The sequence below is a fragment of the Pseudophryne corroboree genome, chromosome 6, assembly GCF_028390025.1.
Source record: "Pseudophryne corroboree isolate aPseCor3 chromosome 6, aPseCor3.hap2, whole genome shotgun sequence".
Taxonomy (NCBI): Eukaryota; Metazoa; Chordata; class Amphibia; order Anura; family Myobatrachidae; genus Pseudophryne; species Pseudophryne corroboree.
Window position 1 is genome coordinate 614,366,446 of NC_086449.1, and position 20,644 is coordinate 614,387,089.

A 20,644-nucleotide genomic window follows, 5' to 3' on the forward strand; every position below is an offset into this window, starting at 1 on the left:
ATCAGACACTGCGGGGGAACATTTTATCTGGCGCTGCGGGGGGGGGGGGGGGGGCGGGCATTTTAAATGGCACTGTGGGGGGAATTGTATCTGGCACTGCCGGGGGGCATTATTTGTGTATCTGGCACTGCTGGGGGGCATTATTTGTGTATCTGGCACTGCTGGGAGGCATTATATGTATATCTGACACTGCTGAGGGGCATTATTTGTGTATCTGGCACTACGCGAGGGGGCATTACTTGTAGTTGTGAGGTCACACCCTCTTTTGTGAAGCCACACCCACTTTCACAGGAACGCACGCAAATTGGGGGGAGGGGGGTAGCTCCTTCAGAGGTTTTATTTTCCGAAAGTAGCTCACACCCCAATTAAGGTTGGAGACCACTGGGATAGACTATAGATTGTTACATGCTAATTATGCATCCTTCATGGGCTGGCAACAATTGCTCTTACATCAAACATTTGGAAAACACCCTCCAGAAATCCTGCATTTGCCCCTGCTTCCCCTAATATTTGTTACTAAGATGGAGGTGGATTTTATCCATCAAGCAATTAACCAAAACTAGACACAATTAGGACACTAGAATAAAACAGGAGGCTTCTAGTCACAAGGCTAATTAAACATCTAACAGAGGTACATAGAGAGATAAACACTAACATCAATTATATACCGGATGCTGTGGTTACTAGTAAGGAAGAGAAATCAAATTACGATAGAAAACCTGGATACTGTCTCGGGCCAAGAAGGCGTTTATGTGACAGCAAGTCTGGAAAGCCCACAGTGTGATGGAACATTTACAGCAGAGTGACTAAGAGCACAGGATGTTGTGGGGTCAGACCACAAAGCATAGATATAGAGGTGGTTTAAGGTTATAAACTGCATTGAAGGCACTTTCAGCAATAAGAGCACCCATAAGAAAGAACTAAACTTCATAAAATGCCTAAAATTTAACTAGAACAAAAATAGTACATATCTTAAGCAGTTCCCAAATTTAGGAGTGTAGTATATTTCTAAGCACACTGATTTAATACGGAATAAAAAAAACAAAGTTGTACTGAAACCATGGTTGGCCAAATACAGTCCTTGAGGACTCAGCAGTTCATGTTTTCCAGGTAATGCAGTGAAAATGCTGTCAGTCGGGATCCCGGCGTTAAGGAGACCAACCCCGGAATCCCGACTGTCAGCATTTTGCCGACGGCCAGTCTACCAACACCCGCCCCTAATTCCCACTCATTTGGTGGGTCCACGCCAGCAACCGAATGGGAATAGGACCTGTGGCGAGCAAAGCCACTAGGCCAGCAGCGTGGCGATAGCAGATGGGATGACGCTGTCTATATACATTGACAGCAGGCAAACAGTCTGCCGGTATATAATTCCGGACCCGTTTTCCGGGCCTACTAGTTGGCACCAAGTAAATACATTACTGACGCATTTGAAAAGATCAACAGATAGTTTGGAAAACTGCTGAGGGTCTTGGAGTACTGGATATAGGGCCTAATGGAAGTTGGATCACAAATCGCGTTCCAACCGCAGTTTTTCAGATGGCCCCCAGTGCGCACATGTGCAGTTAATGCTAACGGTAAGCATTAATGGCAAATGCCGCGTTCGCATGGCGGTCCGTTGCGGGGGCAGTGCAAGGTAAACGGGAGCGTGGCAATGTGAACACGGGGGATGGGCGTAGCATCAGCATCTTCGGGGAGGCTGCGTGTCGTCACACGCAGCCGCTCCGAACTAAAAAATGGCATCGGGTCTACTGGCGTCGCAGCCAGGCTACGTGGCCAGGAGGCATCCACTTTAGCAATCACGCTGAAATTGCGACGTAATTGCAATTTCTGTGGGTGGACAGTGGGCTACATGCTGGGCGGTCTTGCCCTGCGATGGGCGGACACCCAGCATGTAATTTAAAGGAATGCAAATTTTGTTAAAACGCAGAATTTGCAATCCTTACTGAATAAGGTGCATAGCAGGTGATTCAGAGATGGACGGAAATGCAATGCAGTTTGGAAACAGCTTTGCATTTCCGTCCGATCTCCAGGAGGGGCATGCAGGAGATCTCGGTAGAAAAGATGCTTCCTGCATGTAACTGTGATCCCAGCACTGTGACTGACGTTGCAAGTTGGGATCAAACATTGCAACCATTGGTAGCAATATTACACGCAGCCAGCTGAGTAAGCCTATCAATCAGGCAGCGGCAGAGGGGAACTGTGGTTTGGTAAGGGAAGATATACAGTATAAATACATAGCTTTGGAATGGAAGAAAAAAATAAGAATTTACTTACCGATAATTCTATTTCTCGGAGTCCGTAGTGGATGCTGGGGTTCCTGAAAGGACCATGGGGAATAGCGGCTCCGCAGGAGACAGGGCACAAAAAGTAAAGCTTTTCCAGATCAGGTGGTGTGCACTGGCTCCTCCCCCTATGACCCTCCTCCAGACTCCAGTTAGGTACTGTGCCCGGACGAGCGTACACAATAAGGGAGGATTTTGAATCCCGGGTAAGACTCATACCAGCCACACCAATCACACCGTACAACTTGTGATCTAAACCCAGTTAACAGTATGATAACAAAAGGAGCCTCTGAAAGACGGCTTCCTACAACAATAACCCGATTTTTGTAACAATAACTATGTACAAGTATTGCAGAATAATCCGCACTTGGGATGGGCGCCCAGCATCCACTACGGACTCCGAGAAATAGAATTATCGGTAAGTAAATTCTTATTTTCTCTATCGTCCTAGTGGATGCTGGGGTTCCTGAAAGGACCATGGGGATTATACCAAAGCTCCCAAACGGGCGGGAGAGTGCGGATGACTCTGCAGCACCGAATGAGAGAACTCCAGGTCCTCTTTTGCCAGGGTATCAAATTTGTAAAATTTTACAAACGTGTTCTCCCCCGACCACGTAGCTGCTCGGCAGAGTTGTAATGCCGAGACCCCTCGGGCAGCCGCCCAAGATGAGCCCCCCTTCCTTGTGGAATGGGCATTTACATATTTTTTGCTGTGGCAAGCCTGCCACAGAATGTGCAAGCTGAATTGTACTACAAATCCAACGAGCGATAGTCTGCTTAGAAGCAGGAGCACCCAGCTTGTTGGGTGCATACAGGATAAACAGCAAGTCAGATTTCCTGACTCCAGCCGACCTGGAAACTATATTTTCAGGGTCCTGACAACATCCAGCAACTTGGAGTCCTCCAAGTCCCTAGTAGCCGCAGGCACCACAATAAGCTGGTTCAGGTGAAACGCTGACACCACCTTAGGGAGAAACTGGGGACGAGTCCACAGCTTTGCTCTGTCCGAATGGACAATCAGATATGGCTTTGTGAGATAAAGCCGCCAATTCTGACACTCGCCTGGCCGAGGCCAGGACCAACAGCATGGTCACTTTCCATGTGAGATATATCAAATCCACAGATTTGAGTTGTTTAAAACAATGTGATTTTAGGAATCCCAAACTACGTTGAGATCGCCCAGTGCCACTGGAGACATCAAAAAAGGGGTTGTATATGCAGTACTCCCTTAACAACTTCTGGACTTCAGGAACTGAAGCCAATTTCTTTCTGGAAGAAAATCGACCGGTCGAAATTTGAACCTTAATGGACCCCAATTTGAGACCCATATACACTCCTGCTTGCAGGAAATGTAGGAATTAACCTAGTTGAAATTCTTCCGTGGAGCCTTCCTGACCTCACACCATGGAACATATTTTCACCTAAGCGGTGATAATGTTGTGCGGTCACCTCCTTCCTGGCTCTGACCAGGGTAGGGATGACCTCTTCCGGAATGCCTTTTTCCCTTAGGATCCGGCGTTCACCCGCCCTGGCGTCAACGCAGCTGCGGTAAGTCATGGAACAGACATGATTCTTGCTGAATCAAGATCCTTTCTAGTATCTCTTGAAGTTCCGGGTACCAAGTTCTTCTTGGCCCAAACCGGAACCCCGAGTATAGTTCTTACTCCTCTCCTTCCTATCATTCTCCATACACTGGGTATGAAAGGCAGAGGAGGGAACACATACACCGACTGGTACACCCACGGTGTTACCAGAGCGTCCCAGCTATTGCCTGAGGGTCTCTAGACCTGGCGCTTCATGTGGGACGCCATCATAACCACCTTTTGTCTTTCCCAACGGTTTACAAACATGTGGAAACTTCCAGATGAAGTTCCCACTTTTCCGGGTGGAATTCATTTATGCTGAGGAAATCTTCCTAGTTGTCCACTCCCGGAATGAACACTGCTGACAGTGTTATCACATGATCTTTCGCCCAGCGAAGAATCCTTGCTGTCATTGCCCTCCTGCTTCTTGTGCCGCCCCGTCTGTTTACGTGGGCGACTGCCATGATGATGTCCTACTAGATCAGCACCGGTTGACTTTGAAGCAGAGGTCTTCCTAGGCTCAGAGCATCGTAAATTGCCCTTAGCTCCAGTATATTCATGTGGAGAGAAATCTCCAGACTTGACCACACTTCCTTGGAAATTTCTTCCGTGTGTGACTGTTCCCCAGCCTCTCAGGCTGGCATCCGTGGTCACCAGAACACAGTCCTGAATGCTGAATGTGCTGCCCTCTAGAAGATGAGCACTCTGCAGCCCCCACAGAAGAGACACCCTTGTCCTTGGAGACAGGGTTATCCGCTGATGCATCTGAAGATGCGATCCGGACCATTCGTCCAGCAAATCCCCCTGAAAAGTTTTTGCGTGAGATCTGCCGAATGGAATCGCTTCGTAAGAAGCCACCATTTTTCCCAGGACTCCTGTGCATTGATGCACTGATACTTGGCCTGGATTTAGGAGGTTTCTGACTAGGTCGGATAACTCCCTGGCTTTCCCCTCCAGGAGAAATACCTCTTTCTGGACTATGCCCAGAATCATTCCTAGGAACAGCAGACGTATCATCGGAAAACAGCTGCGATTTTTGGAATATTTAGAATCCACTCGTGCTGTCGTAGAACTACTTTAGATAGTTCTTTTCCGACCTCCAACTGTTCTCTGGAAACTTGTCCCTTTCAGGATATCGTCCAAGTAAGGGATAATTTAGATGCCTTTCTTCTTTTAAGAATCATCTTTTCGGCCATTACCTTGGTAAAGGCCCGGGGTGCCGTGGATAATTCAACGGCAGCGTCTGAAACTGATATTGACAGTTCTGTATCACGAACCAGAGGTACCCTTGTTGAGAAGGGCAAATTTGGACATGGAGGTAATCCTTGATGTCCAGGGACACCATATAGTCCCCTTTTTTCCGGTTCTCTATCACTGCTCTGAGTGACTCCATCTTGATTTGAACCTTTTTATGTAAGTGTTCAAAGATTTCAGATTTAGACTATGTCTCACCAAGCCGTCTGGCTTCAGTACCACAATATAGTGTGGAGGACTAATACCCTTTTCCTTGTTGTAGGAGGGGTACTTTGATTATCACCTGCTGGAAATACAGCTTGTGAATTTTTTCCCAATACTGCCTCCTTGTCGGAGGGAGCCGTTGGTAAAGCAGGCTTCAGGAACCTGCGAGGAAAAAATGTCTCGACTCTCCAATCTGTACCCCTGGGATAATACTTGTATGATCTAGGGGTCAACTTGCGAGTGATCCCACTGCGCGCTGAGACTCTTGAGACTACCCCCCCACTGGTGGAGGGCTTCTTTTCCTGGGAAGGGGCTGCCTGCTGCAGTCTACTTCCCTTTCCTCTATGTCTGGGCAGATATGACTGGCCTTTTGCCCGCTTGCCCACATGGGAACGGAAGGATTGAGGCTGAAAAGACAGTGTCTTTTTCTGCTGAGATGTAACTTGGGGTAAAAAGGTTGGATTTCCCAGCTGTGGCCGTGGCCCCCAGGTCCGACGGACCGACCCCAAATAACTCCTTCCCTTTATACGGCAATACTTCCATGTGCCGTATGGGATCTGTATCACCTGACCACTGTCGTGTCCATGACATCTTCTGGGAGATATGGACAACGCACTTATCTTGATGCCAGAGTGCAAATATCCCTCTGTGCATCTCGCATACATATATATAGAATGCATCCTATTAAATGCTCTATATCAATAAAATATTTTTAGTCAGGGAATTCGACCAAGCCAACCCAGCACTGCATCTCCAGGCTGATGGCGATCGCTGGTCGCAGTATAACCACCGTCTGTGTGTATATACTTTTTAGGATATTTTTCCAGCTGCCTATCAGCTGGCTCCTTGAGGGCGGCCGTATTTGGAGACGGTAACGCCACTTGATAAGTGTGTGAGCGCCTTATCCACCCTAATGGGTGCTTCCCAACGCGCCCTAACTTCTGGCGGGAAAAGGTATAACGCCAATATTTGCTATCGGGGTAAACCCACGCATCATCACACACTTCATTTTATTTTATCTGATTCAGGAAAAACTACAGGTAGTTTTTTCACTTCCACATAATACCCTTTTCTGTGGTACTTGTAGTATCAGAAATATGTAACAGCTCCTTCATTGCCCTTAACGTGTGGCCCTAATGAGGAATACGTTTGTTTATTCACCGTCGACACTGGATTCAGTGTCCGTGTCTGTGTCTGTGTCGACCGACTGAGGTAAATGGGCGTTTTTTATAAAAAAACCCTGACGGTGTTTCTGAGACGCCTGGACCGTTACTAATTGTTTGTCGGTCGTCTCATGTCGTCAACCGACCTTGCAGCGTGTTGACATTCTCAAGTAATTCCCTAAATAAGCCATCCATTCCGGTGTCGACTCCCTAGAGAGTGACATCACCATTACAGGCAATTTCTCCGCCTCCTCCAGCATCGTCCTCATACATGTCGACACACACGTACCGACACAGCACACACACCTGGAATGCTCTGACAGAGGACAGGACCCCACTAGCCCTTTGGAGAGACAGAGGGAGAGTTTGCCAGCACACACCAAAAAACGCTATAATTACATAGGGACAACCTTATATAAGTGTTTCTCCCTAATAGCATCTTTATATATATATTTATATCGCCAATTTGTGCCCCCCCCTCTCTGTTTAAACCCTGTTTCTGTAGTGCAGTGCAGGGGAGAGCCTGGGAGCCTTCTCTCCAGCCTTTCTGTGAGAGAAAAAATGGCGCTGTGTGCTGAGGAGATAGGCCCCGCCCCTTTTACGGCGGGCTCGTCTCCCGCTCTTTAGTGAAGTTTGGCAGGGGTTAAATATCTCCATATAGCCTCTGGGGGCTATATGTGAGGTATTTTTAGCCAGTATATAGGTTTACATTTGCCTCCCAGGGCGCCCCCCCCCAGCGCCCTGCACCCTCAGTGACAGCGTGTGAAGTGTGCTGAGAGGAAAATGGCGCACAGCTGCAGTGCTGTGCGCTACCTTTAGAAGACTGTCAGAGTCTTCAGCCGCCGATTCTGGACCTCTTCTAACTTCAGCATCTGCAAGGGGGCCGGCGGCGCGGCTCCGGTGACCATCCAGGCTGTACCTGTGATCGTCCCTCTGGAGCTAATGTCCAGTAGCCAAGAAGCCAATCCATCCTGCACGCAGGTGAGTTCACTTCTTCTCCCCTCAGTCCCTCGTTGCAGTGATCCTGTTGCCAGCAGGACTCACTGTAAAATAAAAAACCTAAGCTAAACTTTCTCTAAGCAGCTCTTTAGGAGAGCCACCTAGATTGCACCCTTCTCGGCCGGGCACAAAAATCTAACTGGAGTCTGGAGGAGGGTCATAGGGGGAGGAGCCAGTGCACACCACCTGATCTGGAAAAGCTTTACTTTTTGTGCCCTGTCTCCTGCGGAGCCGCTATTCCCCATGGTCCTTTCAGGAACCCCAGCATCCACTAGGACGATAGAGAAATAAGAATTTACTCACCGGTAATTCTATTTCTGGTAGTCCGTAGTGGATGCTGGGAACTCCGTAAGGACCATGGGGAATAGCGGGCTCCGAAGGAGGCTGGGCACTCTAGAAAGATTTATGACTACCTGGTGTGCACTGGCTCCTCCCACTATGACCCTCCTCCAAGCCTCAGTTAGGACACTGTGCCCGGACGAGCTGACATAATAAGGAAGGATTTAGAATCCCGGGTAAGACTCTTACCAGCCACACCAATCACACCGTACAACTCGTGATACTATATCCAGTTTGACAGTATGAAAAACAACTGAGCCTCTCAACAGATGGCTCAACAATAACCCTTTAGTTAACAATAACTATTTACAAGTATTGCAGACAATCCGCACTTGGGATGGGCGCCCAGCATCCACTACGGACTACGAGAAATAGAATTACCGGTGAGTAAATTCTTATTTTCTCTGACGTCCTAGTGGATGCTGGGAACTCCGTAAGGACCATGGGGATTATACCAAAGCTCCCAAACGGGCGGGAGAGTGCGGATGACTCTGTAGCACCGAATGAGAGAACTCCAGGTCCTCCTCAGCCAGGGTATCAAATTTGTAGAATTTTGCAAACGTGTTTGCCCCTGACCAAGTAGCTGCTCGGCAAAGTTGTAAAGCCGAGACCCCTCGGGCAGCCGCCCAAGATGAGCCCACCTTCCTTGTGGAATGGGCATTTACAGAGTTTGGCTGTGGTATGCCTGCCACAGAATGTGCAAGCTGAATTGTACTACAAATCCAGCGAGCAATAGACTGCTTAGAAGCAGGAGCACCCAGCTTGTTGGGTGCAAACAGGATAAACAGCAAGTCAGATTTTCTGACTCCAGCCGTCCTGGAAACATATATTTTCAGGGCCCTGACAACGTCTAGCAACTTGGAGTCCTCCAATTCACTGGTAGCCGCCGGCACCACAATAGGCTGGTTCAGGTGAAATGCTGACACCACCTTAGGGAGAAATTGGGGACGAGTCCTCAACTCTGCCCTATCCATATGGAAAATCAGATAAGGGCTTTTACATGATAAAGCCGCCAATTCTGACACTCGCCTGGCTGAAGCCAAGGCTAATAACATGACCACTTTCCACGTGAGATATTTCAGATCCACGGTTTTTAGTGGCTCAAACCAATGTGATTTTAAGAAACTCAACATCACGTTGAGATCCCAAGGTGCCACAGGAGGCACAAATGGGGGCTGAATATGCAGCACTCCTTTCACAAATGTCTGAACTTCAGGTACTGAAGCTAGTTCTTTTTGAAAGAAAAATCGACAGAGCCGAGATCTGTACTTTAATGGAGCCTAGTTTTAGGCCCATATCCACTCCTGCTTGCAGGAAATGCAGAAATCGACCTAGTTGAAATTCCTCTGTTGGGGCCTTATTGGCCTCGCACCATGCAACATATTTCCGCCATATGCGGTGATAATGCGTTGCCGTAACATCTTTCCTGGCCTTAATAAGCGTAGGAATGACTTCTTCCGGAATACCCTTTTCCTTTAGGATCCGGTGTTCAACCGCCATGCCGTCAAACGCAGCCGCGGTAAGTCTTGGAACAGACAGGGCCCCTGCTGTAACAGGTCCTGTCTGAGCGGTAGAGGCCACGGGTCCTCTGAGAGCATCTCTTGAAGTTCCGGGTACCACGCTCGTCTTGGCCAATCCGGAACCACGAGAATTGTGTTTACTCCTCGCTTTCTTATTATTCTCAATACCTTTGGAATGAGAGGCAGAGGAGGGAACACATAAACCGACTGGTACACCCACGGTGTCACTAGAGCGTCCACAGCTATCGCCTGAGGGTCCCTTGACCTGGCGCAATATCTTTTTAACTTTTTGTTGAGACGGGACGCCATCATGTCCACCTGTGGTTTTTCCCAACGGTTTACCAGCATCTGGAAGACTTCTGGGTGAAGTCCCCACTCTCCCGGGTGGAGGTCGTGTCTGCTGAGGAAGTCTGCTTCCCAGTTGTCCACTCCCGGAATGAACACTGCTGACAGTGCTAGTACATGATTCTCCGCCCATCGGAGAATTCTTGTGGCTTCTGCCATCGCCATCCTGCTTCTTGTGCCGCCCTGTCGATTTACATGGGCGACTGCCGTGATGTTGTCTGACTGGATCAGCACCGGCTGGTGTAGGAGCAGGGATCTTGCTTGACTTAGGGCATTGTAGATGGCCCTTAGTTCCAGAATATTTATGTGAAGGGAAGTCTCCTGACTCGACCATAGTCCTTGGAAGTTTCTTCCCTGTATGACTGCCCCCCAGCCTCGAAGGCTGGCATCCGTGGTCACCAGGACCCAGTCCTGTATGCCGAACCTGCGGCCCTCTAGAAGATGGGCACTCTGCAGCCACCACAGTAGAGACACCCTGGTTCTTGGAGACAGGGTTATTAAGCGATGCATCTGAAGATGCGATCCGGACCACTGGTCCAACAGGTCCCACTGAAAAATTCTGGCATGGAACCTGCCGAAGGGAATTGCTTCGTAAGAAGCCACCATCTTTCCCAGGACCCGTGTGCAGCGATGCACTGATACCTGTTTTGGTTTCAGGAGGTCTCTGACTAGAGATGACAACTCCCTGGCTTTCTCCTCCGGGAGAAACACTTTCTTCTGGACTGTATCCAGAATCATACCCAGGAACAGTAGCCGTGTCGTCGGAACCAGCTGTGACTTTGGGATATTCAGAATCCAGCCGTGCTGGTGCAGCACCTCCTGAGATAGTGCTACTCCCACCAACAACTGTTCCTTGGACCTCGCTTTTATTAGGAGATCGTCCAAGTACGGGATAATTAAAACTCCCTTTTTTCGAAGGAGTATCATCATTTCCGCCATAACCTTGGTAAATACCCTCGGTGCCGTGGACAGGCCAAACGGCAGCGTCTGGAATTGGTAATGGCAATCCTGTACCACAAATCTGAGGTACTCCTGGTGAGGATGGTAAATGGGGACATGCAAGTAAGCATCCTTGATGTCCAGGGATACCATGTAATCCCCCTCGTCCAGGCTTGCAATAACCGCCCTGAGCGATTCCATCTTGAACTTGAATTTTTTTATGTACGTGTTCAAGGATTTTAAATTTAAAATGGGTCTCACCGAACCGTCCGGTTTCGGTACCACAAATAGTGTGGAATAATAACCCCGGCCTTGTTGAAGTAGGGGTACCTTGATTATCACCTGCTGGGAATACAGCTTGTGAATTGCCGCTAGCACCGCCTCCCTGTCTGAGGGAGCAATCGGCAAATCAGATTTTAGGAACCGGTGGGGTGGGGACGCCTCGAATTCCAGTTTGTACCCCTGAGATACTATTTGCAGGATCCAGGGATCCACCTGTGAGCGAGCCCACTGATCGCTGAAATTCTTGAGGCGACCCCCCACCGTACCTGGCTCCGCCTGTGGAGCCCCACCGTCATGCGGCGGACTTGGAAGAAGAAGCGGGGGAGGACTTTTGCTCCTGGGAACCTGCTGTTTGTTGCAGCCTTTTTCCCCTACCTCTGCCTCTGGACAGAAAGGACCCGCCTTTTCCACGCCTGTTTTTCTGGGTCCGAAAGGACTGAACCTGATAAAACGGCGCCTTCTTAGGCTGTGAGGGGACATGGGGTAAAAATGCTGACTTCCCAGACGTTGCTGTGGAAACTAGGTCCGAGAGACCATCCCCAAATAATTCCTCACCCTTATATGGCAACACTTCCATGTGCTTTTTAGAATCTGCATCTCCTGTCCACTGGCGAGTCCATAAGCCTCTCCTAGCAGAAATGGACAATGCACTTACTTTAGATGCCAGTCGGCAGATTTCTCTCTGTGCATCTCTCATATATAAGACTAAGGGGTCCAGTTACTAACAGTACTCTGCTCCCTGCGCTAATCCTCCTCCTGCTTCGCCTGCTTAACGCTGTGTTTCTGGGTGCAGTTACCGCTTCTATTACTAAGATTCTGCTAAACGAAGCGGCTGAACGGTAACTCACCCTCTCTGCGATGACTGTCCTAGTTCATAGCGCTGGTATACTGCGCATGTGCAGCCTCCTTTGGCCAATCCCAGACGGGCCTGCTGTGATTGGTTGAGAAACGCTCCTCACGCACAGACTCCTGGGAACTTTTTGCCCAGTTAGAGTCAGGCATTGTACATCCTCAGATGCTGCGCTACATGTGCTGAGATGACAGCTCCTGGAGACCAGTGTCCTTGCTTATACTGCCTGCACTTCCTTCTCACACTACATATAGCTCAGCGCTGCCAACTACCAGGTGCTGCTGTCTGTGCCTCTGTGGAGCAGAGCTCCGTGTGTCTGCCGCGGAGTGCCTTCCTTATCTTCCCCCCGCCTCCTCCCCCCTCTCCTGCCAGAGCTCCTGTCCGTGAGTGTGATTTTCACTCTCTCTCTTTCACGGTCCCTCTCCCTCCTCCTGTCTCTCCCCACTTCCCTATCTGTAACTTCTGTCTCTCTCCTCGGTGACTGTAATTTACAGCTCAATTTATTGTCCACAGATCCCTGTATATATATCTATATACCTGCAGTATATAGGAATCTATATGTGCTGTATTTAGTGCTCTACCTGCTCTGTATATACAGGGATCTGTGTGCTGTTTACCTGCTGTAAGTAGGGATATATGTGCTGTATACCAGATTCATGCAGGGCTGTATGTACTGTATGTAGTGTGATGTATACCATGTAAGTATAGGGTTAAATGTGCTGTATAGTGATATGTGTACATGCTGTATAGGAATATATTAGTTGTATATGTGGGTACCTAGGGGTCTATTCATGTAGCATTGAAAAGCCCTGTTTTGCGTTAAACAGGGCTTTCTCTATCGTCCTAGTGGATGCTGGGGTTCCTGAAAGGACCATGGGGAATAGCGGCTCCGCAGGAGACAGGGCACAAAAAGTAAAGCTTTTCCAGATCAGGTGGTGTGCACTGGCTCCTCCCCCCATGACCCCCCTCCAGACTCCAGTTAGATTTTTGTGCCCGGCCGAGAAGGGTGCAATCTAGGTGGCTCTCCTAAAGAGCTGCTTAGAAAAAGTTTAGCTAGGTTTTTTATTTTACAGTGATTCCTGCTGGCAACAGGATCACTGCAGCGAGGGACTGAGGGGAGAAGGAGTCAACTCACCTGCGTGCAGGATGGATTGGCTTCTTGGCTACTGGACATCAAGCTCCAGAGGGACGATCACAGGTACAGCCTGGATGGTCACCGGAGCCGCGCCGCCGGCCCCCTTGCAGATGCTGAAGTCAGAAGAGGTCCAGAATCGGCGGCTGAAGACTCCTGCAGTCTTCTAAAGGTAGCGCACAGCACTGCAGCTGTGCGCCATTTTCCTCTCAGCACACTTCACACGGCAGTCACTGAGGGTGCAGGGCGCTGGGAGGGGGGCGCCCTGGGAGGCAAATGTAACCTATATAAAGGCTAAAAATACCTCACATATAGCCCCCAGAGGCTATATGGAGATATTTAACCCCTGCCTGATTTCTCTAAATAGCGGGAGACGAGCCCGCCAGAAAAGGGGCGGGGCCTATCTCCTCAGCACACGGCGCCATTTCCTCTCACAGCTCCGCTGGTCAGGACGGCTCCCAAGTCTCTCCCCTGCACTGCACTACAGAAACAGGGTAAAACAGAGAGGGGGGGCAAATTTATGGCGATATTTTGATATAACAAAGCAGCTATAAGGGAGCACTTATTATAAGGCTATCCCTGATATATATATATATATATAGCGCTTTTGGTGTGTGCTGGCAAACTCTCCCTCTGTCTCCCCAAAGGGCTAGTGGGTCCTGTCTTCGTTAGGAGCATTCCCTGTGTGTCTGCTGTGTGTCGGTACGTGTGTGTCGACATGTACGAGGACGATATTGGCGTGGAGGCGGAGCAATTGCCAAATATGAGGATGTCACCCCCTAGGGAGTCGACACCAGAATGGATGCCTTTATTTATGGAAATACGGGATAGTGTCAACACGCTAAAGCAGTCGTTTGACGACATGAGACGGCCGGACAATCAATTAGTGCCTGTCCAGGCGACTCAAACACCGTCAGGGGCTGTGAAACGCCCTTTGCCTCAGTCGGTCGACACAGACCCAGACACAGGCGATGACTCCAGTGGTGACGGTGACGAATCAACCGTATTTTCCAGTAGGGCCACACGTTATATGATTTTGGCAATGAAGGAGGCGTTACATTTAGCTGATACTACAGGTACCACTAAACAGGGTATTATGTGGGGTGTGAAAAAACTACCTATAGTTTTTCCTGAATCAGAAGAACTAAATGACGTGTGTAATGAAGCGTGGGTTGCCCCTGATAAAAAGCTGATAATTTCAAAGAAATTACTGGCATTATACCCTTTCCCGCCAGAGGTTAGGGAGCGCTGGGAAACACCTCCTAGGGTGGACAAGGCGCTAACACGCTTATCTAAACAAGTGGCGTTACCCTCTCCTGAGACGGCCGCACTTAAAGATCCATCAGATAGGAGGATGGAAAATATCCAAAAAAGTATATACACACATGCAGGTGTTATACTACGACCAGCTATAGCGACTGCCTGGATGTGCAGTGCTGGGGTAGTTTGGTCAGAGTCCCTGATTGAAAATATTGATACCCTGGACAGGGACAATATTTTACTGTCGTTAGAACAAATAAAGGATGCATTTCTTTATATGCGTGATGCACAGAGGGATATCTGCACACTGGCATCACGGGTAAGTGCTATGTCCATTTCGGCCAGAAGAGCTTTATGGACGCGACAGTGGACAGGCGATGCGGATTCAAAACGGCATATGGAAGTTTTGCAGTATAAAGGGGAGGAGTTATTTGGAGTCGGTCTATCAGATTTGGTGGCCACGGCTACAGCCGGGAAATCCACCTTTCTACCTCAAGTCACTCCCCAACAGAAAAAGGCACCGACCTTTCAACCGCAGCCCTTTCGTTCCTTTAAAAATAAGAGAGCAAAGGGCTATTCATATCTGCCACGAGGCAGAGGTCGAGGGAAGAGACAGCAACAGGCAGCTCCTTCCCAGGATCAGAAGCCCTCCCCGGCTTCTACAAAAGCCTCAGCATGACGCTGGGGCTTCTCAAGCGGACTCGGGGACGGTGGGGGGTCGTCTCAAAAATTACAGCGCGCAGTGGGCTCACTCGCAAGTAGATCCCTGGATCCTGCAGATAATATCTCAGGGGTACAGGTTGGAATTAGAGACAGATCCACCTCGCCGTTTCCTGAAGTCTGCTTTACCAACGTCCCCCTCCGAAAGGGAGACGGTTTTGGAAGCCATTCACAAGCTGTACTCTCAGCAGGTGATAGTCAAGGTACCTCTTCTGCAACAAGGGAAGGGGTATTATTCCACTCTTTTTGTGGTACCGAAGCCGGATGGCTCGGTAAGGCCTATTCTAAATCTGAAGTCCTTGAACCTGTACATAAAGAAGTTCAAGATGGAGTCACTCAGAGCAGTGATAGCGAACCTGGAAGAGGGGGACTTTATGGTATCCTTGGACATCAAGGATGCGTATCTCCACGTTCCAATTTACCCCTCACACCAGGGGTACCTCAGGTTCGTTGTACAAAACTGTCACTATCAGTTTCAGACGCTGCCGTTCGGATTGTCCACGGCACCTCGGGTCTTTACAAAGGTAATGGCCGAGATGATGATTCTTCTTCGAAGAAAAGGCGTATTAATTATCCCATACTTGGACGATCTCCTAATAAGGGCAAGGTCCAGAGAACAGCTAGAGATGGGATTAGCACTGTCTCAAGAAGTGCTAAAACAGCACGGGTGGATTCTGAATATTCCAAAATCCCAGTTAATGCCGACAACTCGTCTGCTGTTCCTAGGGATGATTCTGGACACGGTTCAGAAAAAGGTTTTTCTCCCGGAGGAAAAAGCCAAGGAGTTATCCGAGCTTGTCAGGAACCTCCTAAAACCAGGAAAGGTGTCTGTACATCAATGCACAAGAGTCCTGGGAAAAATGGTGGCTTCTTACGAAGCAATTCCATTCGGCAGATTCCACGCAAGAATTTTCCAAAGGGATCTGTTGGACAAATGGTCAGGGTCGCATCTTCAGATGCACCTACGGATAACCCTGTCTCCAAGGACAAGGGTGTCTCTTCTGTGGTGGTTGCAGAGTCCTCATCTATTGGAGGGCCGCAGATTCGGCATACAGGATTGGATCCTGGTGACCACGGACGCCAGCCTGAGAGGCTGGGGAGCAGTCACACAAGGAAGAAACTTCCAGGGAGTATGGACGAGCCTGGAAACGTCTCTTCACATAAACATTCTGGAACTAAGAGCAATATACAATGCTCTAAGCCAGGCAGAACCTCTGCTTCAAGGAAAACCGGTGTTGATCCAGTCGGACAACATCACGGCAGTCGCCCATGTGAACAGACAGGGCGGCACAAGAAGCAGGAGTGCAATGGCAGAAGCTGCAAGGATTCTTCGCTGGGCAGAGAATCATGTGATAGCACTGTCAGCAGTGTTCATCCCGGGAGTGGACAACTGGGAAGCAGACTTCCTCAGCAGACACGATCTTCACCCGGGAGAGTGGGGACTTCATCCAGAAGTCTTCCACATGCTGGTAACCCGTTGGGAAAGACCAATGGTGGACATGATGGCGTCTCGCCTCAACAAAAAACTGGACAGGTATTGCGCCAGGTCAAGAGATCCGCAGGCAATAGCTGTGGACGCGCTGGTAACGCCTTGGGTGTACCAGTCGGTGTATGTGTTTCCTCCTCTGCCTCTCATACCAAAAGTATTGAGAATTATACGGCAAAGAGGCGTGAGAACGATACTAGTGGTTCCGGATTGGCCAAGAAGGACTTGGTACCCGGAACTTCAAGAGATGATCACGGAAGATCCGTGGCCTCTACCTCTAAGGAGGGACTTGCTTCAGCAGGGTCCCTGTCTGTTTCAAGACTTACCGCGGCTGCGTTTGACGGCATGGCGGTTGAACGCCGGATCCTAAAGGAAAAAGGCATGCCGGAAGAAGTCATTCCTACTTTGATTAAAGCAAGGAAGGAAGTAACCGTGCAACATTATCACCGAATTTGGCGAAAATATGTTGCGTGGTGCGAAGATCGGAGTGCTCCGACGGAGGAATTTCAACTGGGTCGATTCCTACATTTCCTGCAATCAGGATTGTCTATGGGTCTCAAATTGGGATCTATTAAGGTTCAAATTTCGGCCCTGTCGATTTTCTTTCAAAAAGAATTGGCTTCAGTCCCTGAAGTCCAGACCTTTGTTAAGGGAGTGCTGCATATACAGCCTCCTGTGGTGCCTCCAGTGGCACCGTGGGATCTCAATGTGGTTTTGGACTTCCTAAATGGTTTGAACCACTAAAAAAGGTGGATTTGAAATATCTCACATGGAAAGTGACCATGCTTCTAGCCCTGGCTTCGGCCAGGAGAGTGTCAGAACTGGCAGCTTTATCTTACAAAAGCCCATATCTGATTTTCCATTCGGACAGGGCAGAACTGCGGACTCGTCCGCATTTTCTCCCTAAGGTGGTGTCAGCATTTCATCTGAACCAGCCTATTGTAGTGCCTGCGGCTACAAGTGACTTGGAGGACTCCAAGTTACTGGACGTTGTCAGAGCATTAAAAATATATATTGCAAGGACAGCTGGAGTCAGAAAATCTGACTCGTTGTTTATATTGTATGCACCCAACAAGATGGGTGCTCCTGCGTCTAAGCAGACGATTGCTCGTTGGATCTGTAGCACAATCCAACTTGCACATTCTGTGGCAGGCCTGCCACAGCCTAAATCTGTAAAGGCCCACTCCACAAGGAAGGTGGGCTCATCTTGGGCGGCTGCCCGAGGGGTCTCGGCATTACAACTCTGCCGAGCAGCTACGTGGTCAGGGGAGAACACGTTTGTAAAATTTTACAAATTTGATACTCTGGCTAAGGAGGACCTGGAGTTCTCTCATTCGGTGCTGCAGAGTCATCCGCACTCTCCCGCCCGTTTGGGAGCTTTGGTATAATCCCCATGGTCCTTTCAGGAACCCCAGCATCCACTAGGACGATAGAGAAAATAAGATTTTACTTACCGATAAATCTATTTCTCGGAGTCCGTAGTGGATGCTGGGCGCCCATCCCAAGTGCGGATTATCTGCAATAATTGTACATAGTTATTGTTAACTAATTTGGGTTATTGTTGAAGGAAGCCATCTTTCAGAGGCTCCGCTGTTATCATACTGTTAACTGGGTTTAGATCACAAGTTGTACGGTGTGATTGGTGTGGCTGGTATGAGTCTTACCCGGGATTCAAAATCCTCCCTTATTGTGTACGCTCGTCCGGGCACAGTACCTAACTGGAGTCTGGAGGGGGGTCATGGGGGGAGGAGCCAGTGCACACCACCTGATCTGGAAAAGCTTTACTTTTTGTGCCCTGTCTCCTGCGGAGCCGCTATTCCCCATGGTCCTTTCAGGAACCCCAGCATCCACTACGGACTCCGAGAAATAGATTTATCGGTAAGTAAAATCTTATTTTTCTCTGCCTACTGCAATTCACAGAGCGGGTTACCGTGGAGAAGTCTGACTTCTCCAGTGGTACCCCCGCTCTGTGCCTGAATCGCATCACCATAACTTTGTATGGTGAGTGCGATTCATGAAGGTGCGGAAAGCTCTGCTTTCCGCTTCTCCATGGAGTTCAGGTTCGCCATCTCTGGATGGCGTAACCTGAACTGTAGTGCGGAGACGGCAGGGAAGCTCAATGCTTTCCTGATCGCTGCTCTGCACCTCGCGCTGGCTCCGCACACCGACCTCCCAGCAACCACTGCGGCCTGCCGGGAGGTCAACACCCTGCGCATGCGCAAAGGAACCCAGCGCTGGACCCCGCGCATCGCTGGGAAGGACCGCTGGAGATGACCTCCCTGCAGGAGCCCCAGACACCGCAGCGCATCGTCGGAAGGGTGAATATACATGAATTGCTACCTCTGCCTGTTTGACACAATCCCACACATGCGGCGCTGGAGGCGGCGGGTCCCGGCGGCGAGTGGCGCTGGAGGTAGGCGGGAGTGCGGCTCTTCCCCGACCTCCTATGTCTTCCTGCTGATCAAAGCGCCGTGGTGTGCGGCTCTCCCCCTCCCGCTGACCGGAGCGTCTCTCTCTCCTCCGGTGCGGTTCTCCCCAGCAGGTAATGTTTGTGTGTGTTGTGTGTCCAGCCAGCAGCAGCAGGTAGGGGGGGGGGGGGGGGGGACGTCCAGCAGCAGAGGTAGTGTGTGTTTGTGTGTGTGTCCGTCCAGCAGCAGCAGGTGTGTGTGGGGGCGGGGGGGGGGGGGGGGGGGTGTCCAGCAGCATCAGAGGTAGTGTTTGTGTGTGTTGTGTGTGTGTGTTCAGCAGCAGCAGGTAGGGGGGCGTCCAGCAGCAGAGATAGTGTGTGTTTGTTTGTGTGTGTGTCCGTCCAGCAGCAGGTGTGTGTGGGGGCGGGGGGGTACTGCAGCATCAGAGGTAGTGTTTGTGTGTGTTGTGTGTGTGTGTGTGTCCAGCAGCAGCAGGCAGGGGGGGTCGTCCAGCAGCAGCAGCGGTAGTGTGTGTGTGTGTGTCCAGCAGCAGCAGGTGTGTGTGGGGGGGTGTCCAGCAGCAGCAGGTAGGGGGGAGGGGGGGGGGGGGTGCAGCAGCAGGTAGGGTGTGTGTGTGTGTGCGCAGCAGCAGGTAGAGGTGTGTGTGTGTGTGTGTGTGTGGGTCTCGTGCGACTCTCCCCAGCAGCAGGTAGGGGGGGGGGGTGTCCTACTAGCTCAATATCTTTTCCCCGTATTGAATTAACCCCCAGCCTGCCACGCTGTCACTTGCACCTGTTACACGTGACTTCTGCACGATACCTGCTCTCATAGGTAGCCTATTGGTCCACCGCGGGCACCGTATATACGAACGTATGGGACCCATCACCTCCGATCATTAAACGATGGCACATATGCCTGGAGGTGACAGGTCCTGTACGCTCGTACATACGGTGCCCGTGGTGGAACAATAGGCTACCTATGACAGCAGGTACCGTGCCGAAGAAGTCACGTGTAACAGGAGATGCAGAAGCAACTGACAGCGCAGTAGGCTGAGGATTAATAGAACATACGGGGAAAAGACATCGGGCCGGTAACAGGTTTTACCGCTATATTACTGCTTAGTACATCCCGCCCTCACACACTCTCTCTCTCTCTCTCTCTCTCTCTCTCTCTCTCTCTCAGTTTGTAAGTATAATGTTCATTTTTGCAGGAACCCCTACCCTATTGGATTCTACTGGACAAGTGGACGTGACCGACGTGGGATGTAGGCAAGTAATCTTTCTCTTATTTTTACAGGAACCACCTATTGGATTCTACTGGACAAGTGGACGTGACCGGCGTGGGATGTAGGTAAGTATGTGTGAGTGTGTAAGTGTGTTTTAATAAATCTTTACTTTCACGGTGTGTGAGTTGTGTTTTTATTTGGGTATTTTTTTTGTTGTAGAATTACAGGTACCAGCGGGCCCGTTATTTCCCCGCATGCTGGTACTTGAGGTTCTCCAAGTACCAGCAAGCGGGGGAGTCTTGATGGGCCTTGTAGTTCCACAACAAAAAACAATATTCTTTTTTTTACACACATGACTATCAGCCCGGCACCCACCGCCCAGGGGTGCTGGGGACAGCCTCGGGCTTCACCCCTGGCCCTTGGGTGCCTGGAGGGGAGGTGACCCCTTGATTTAAGGGGTCCCTACTCCTCCAGGGAACCCCGGCCAGGGGTGACTAGTTGGGGGGGGTAATGCCACGGCCGCAGGGACCTACATAAATGTGTCCCCCGGCTGTGGCATTATGTCCCTGGCTAGTGGAGCCCGGTGCTGGTTTTAAAAATACGGGGGACCCCTACATCTTTTGTTCCCCGTATTTTTGGAACCAGGACCG

General features: G+C 50.0%; 1 protein-coding gene across 4 annotated transcripts in view; it reads right to left on the reverse strand.

The window, feature by feature from the left end:
* SH3PXD2B (SH3 and PX domains 2B) overlaps positions 1 to 20,644 on the reverse strand; it is a 339,742-nt gene that overhangs the window by 240,464 nt on the left and 78,634 nt on the right. Inside the window, exon 1 of one of the 4 annotated variants that reach the window (XM_063928077.1) lies at positions 11,762 to 12,060. The exons of the other annotated variants lie outside the window; for them this stretch is intronic. The gene's annotated coding sequence lies outside the window, so the exon portion shown is untranslated. Of the gene's footprint in view, positions 1 to 11,761; positions 12,061 to 20,644 lie in introns of those variants that run through there. 4 annotated transcript variants of the gene reach the window in all.